The sequence below is a fragment of the Euprymna scolopes genome, chromosome 2, assembly GCF_053919585.1.
Source record: "Euprymna scolopes isolate OS-2025 chromosome 2, ASM5391958v1, whole genome shotgun sequence".
In the NCBI taxonomy this organism is placed as follows: domain Eukaryota; kingdom Metazoa; phylum Mollusca; class Cephalopoda; order Sepiida; family Sepiolidae; genus Euprymna; species Euprymna scolopes.
The window spans coordinates 182,513,743-182,517,597 of NC_136483.1; positions in this window are offsets into that span (position 1 = coordinate 182,513,743).

The following is a 3,855-nucleotide window of genomic DNA, read 5'->3' on the forward strand; positions in this document are numbered from 1 at the left end:
ATAAAGACATTGTATATATCATTTACGAGCGCAGATCTCAGATCAGGAAGTAGAAGTGCCGATTATCAATTGACTCATACATTTGTGCGTGTAAATACGTAAACGCACACGGGCAATCGTTGATAGATGAGTATACATATATTTATTTAAATACGCTTATAATTTTTCATATAGACGAAGTTTAGACAAGGGTATGATCTCTGCCATGTTTGTTTGTCTATGATGAATCTAAAATACTTCTAAATAAATCTCAATGACATGAAATTTTCTAGGTATTTTGATACACTGAACGCCATTCACTACATGTAATGGTCTAACAACATTATATACCCCGTGGCCGGAAACTTCCTTGGGCTGTGCTCTCGAGCGTTGAACCATCTGGATTTGCATTTTGAGGCTGTTGGCAATGTTCTTGTTGAACTTGGATTGGTAAAGAGCACGAGTTGTACAGCGGCGTATATCCGATCTCGCTCGTTGAACGTTGTGTCACTTTCAAACATTATGGAAGTCTCTTAGGATTTGTACACTGGTCAACTAGTAGATGGTTTTCATCTAACGGAATGGAATCATGTCGACTTTTCTAGGATAATAATTTTATCGTTCCACCCTGTACATATATATGTGTGTGTGTGTGTGTGTGTGCGCGCGCGCGTAAGTACATTATATACTAGTAAGGAGACCCGACGATGCCTGGGATTGAATTATCAACGAATGTTTCATACTCCCATATTTTTTATTGTAATCGAAATCAGTGTAATCGCTCATTTTTCAATCAAATCGATTGATTGCCTGCTCTAGTCTGGGATCCATCGAAGTACACGGGAAGAAAGCAGCACATGCTTCCCCGCATTGACTAAGTTCACAATATATTAAAGTCTACGTTGCACTGTAAAGAACCTACTGTTGATTTTATAAAATTATTGTTATATAGATTGTCTCAAAGTTTAAAATGAAAAAGGCAAGTATCATTGTGCAATAAACAAAAAAAATAATTTTGAAGGCGCTCCTGTCATATCAAAGAAACTACTTTTGGTTTTATATGTCGGGCCTTTCGGCTTGTGTCTTGTAATAAAACTTCTCAACTGCACTTGTGATGTTAGGTTGTGTAAGATGTTAACTTTGGTCAAAATCGACTGCTTCTTTCTTTCATCAAATTATTTCGATTATTGATTATCGATACTTATCGAAGACATTCGGATATAAAAGCTAGGAACACTGCCAGACACATAAACTCAGAGACAAAGTTCATTTGATATATATATATATATATATATATATATATATATATATATATATATATATATATAACAATAGAAAAATGCGAGCATGAAAAGTAATATGGTTAAGCTAAAACATGCAAAAGTAAAGGACCAGTTATTAAAACTGGAAAAGAAAAGGACAAGATATTCTATTAAAAAAATATTATAAATTTATAACTTAAAATATTGCAGCATTAAGAATTGATTATATGTTATAAATTGAATTTTTTTAAACATTCTTTATTCAGCAATATTTTAATTTATAAATTTATATATTTTACTAGAATATCTTGCCCTTTTCTTTTCCAGTTTAAGTAACTAGTCTTTTACTTTTCCATGTTTAAGCTTAACCATATTACTTTTCATGCTCACATGTTCTATTGCAATCCATGAGTTTTCCAGACTTAAAGTAAATAAACTTGTTTTTTTTGTTTGTACATATATGTAATAACAATGTATGGCACTCGTCTGCTTTCAATAGAATCCCCTCAATTATCTCCCTTCCATTCTTTTATTCTCTCCGTTTCATTTATTACTTCGAGATCGGTGAATTGGTAGCAACAGTAGTCGCTATGGAAACCAGTTATAAAAACGTCGCTCATCTTACGTGTTTTAACGATTTTGAACATCAGTAAAGCTGCCCCATATCAAGAATGGCTTTCTACATTTACTATTTAGAAAACGATTCTTAACATTGGGAGGGGTATTTCTATACTATTCTTTTCCCTCTATGAAGAAATGTTCGTATTTCTTCTCGCAATTATAAAGATGTGATCGGTTAAGATTGACTTGCGTTACCAAAAAGAAAAACAATATACGCATAAAAATCTATACACTTATAAAGTTTGGGTTTTGTGTATTGATATTCATATTAAAAAACCTTTTTCTATTTATTTAAAAAGAAATTACAACTTTGTTATATATGCGTCGTTTAATTGCATTTATCTGATAAAGATCTAGCTAATTTTCATACTTTTATACATTCATTTTAATTCCCTATTAGTTTTTTTCAGTTTTCTTATCGGATGATTACCTTTAGTTAACTTTACGTGTAATTATATTCATGCAGATATTCTACATGATTTATATTTGCGTAATAGTTGCGTAAAATGTTATAGTAAACACAAACCTCCTAGGATATTCGAACCCATGCGAAACTTTATATTTGGGTTTTAGCCAGGAAAATCGGTATAAAAGTGTGAAAATTGAAAAAAAAATAATAAATTTGCCTGGTGAAGGTCGAACTATGGCAGTATGAATATGCATGCGTAAGGTAATAGCTATAGATTCATGTTTTATTTTTTTATTTTTGCAGTAAACATGTCTTCATAGTGCAGTCATTTTCGGTGGTGGCGCACGAGTCATTTTTATTTTTTACTTTTTAAATCATTACTATATATTGGGTCCAATATAATAAATATGGAATCTGCATTAATCAAAATATCATATTTAAGCGTATTTTACGACCAGACAATACCAGGCTGTAAGTAAAATAATAAAAGTTATACTTTTAATAATAATGGCGAATAGATTAATACCCTTAGGTAAATCAATTCCCCAAAATAAGATTCTATTTATTTTTATATGATTATGTGGTGGTAAGCAAAAATATTTATTTAGAATTTTCTGTAGGAAAGCTGTTTCGCATTTAATATAAAATGATTTCCGATCAATTCTAAATTTTTAACTTGTCTAATCGCTGAAAAGTTAAAAAGTAAAAATACTGGCAGAACATAACATAGCCGCTCAATCGTTGATATTAATTTTATGCGTTTCTATCCAGGTTTGTTTAATTTTCGATTTTTGAGCTGTTATCAGGAAACCCTATACAGGGCTTATGAGGCAATAATTTTTTCTTCTAACTTAGAATAGACACGAAGTTTATTTGGGATAATCCTTAAAATAAAGCACGCTTTAAAATAAGTTTCAACAAATAAACTTATTCAGGTAGGTAGGATTGGATTGCTTTTGGTAACATTTGCTGTTGCATATTTGTTTTTTATCTATTTTTTTCCATTAGTTAAAGTAACAAATGCTGGAATCTCATTCTTCTTGGGGTTTAAAAGTCTAAATACAAATATAATTTTCTTTCCAATTCTGAAAACTTCTAAATGTTTTCTCTTTATGTATTTTAGCCAAGATTTTGATAAACTCATTGTGAGATTTTAATCTTGTTTTTTTTGTTTTTTTGTTTGTTTTTTTTTTCATTTGTAGCCAAAGCAAACATTTCAGAAAAAAACGATGATAGACAACAATATTGTCCAGCCGGTGCCAATGAAATTAAAAAACCTTGTCCTGAGAATTTTAAATATTTAATAATCAAGTGTGAACTGTCTGAGAGGAGGCATAAAGACGGTTAGCGAACAGGTGCGGAAAGGTTTACAAAGGGAATAAGCAAGTTAACTCTCGAATGTTTAATTTGTTTACAGTAATTGTCCAATAAAATAAATAAATTAGACTCTGAGAATCAATGTTTAATCTGGGATGGAATTCATGACGTATTGATGCATACTGTGGCACTCAGTCTTATATTGTAAATCATTTCTCTCTGATAGGTTCATAAGAGTAGTGGTTGATGAGCAGAAATCAAAGGCCC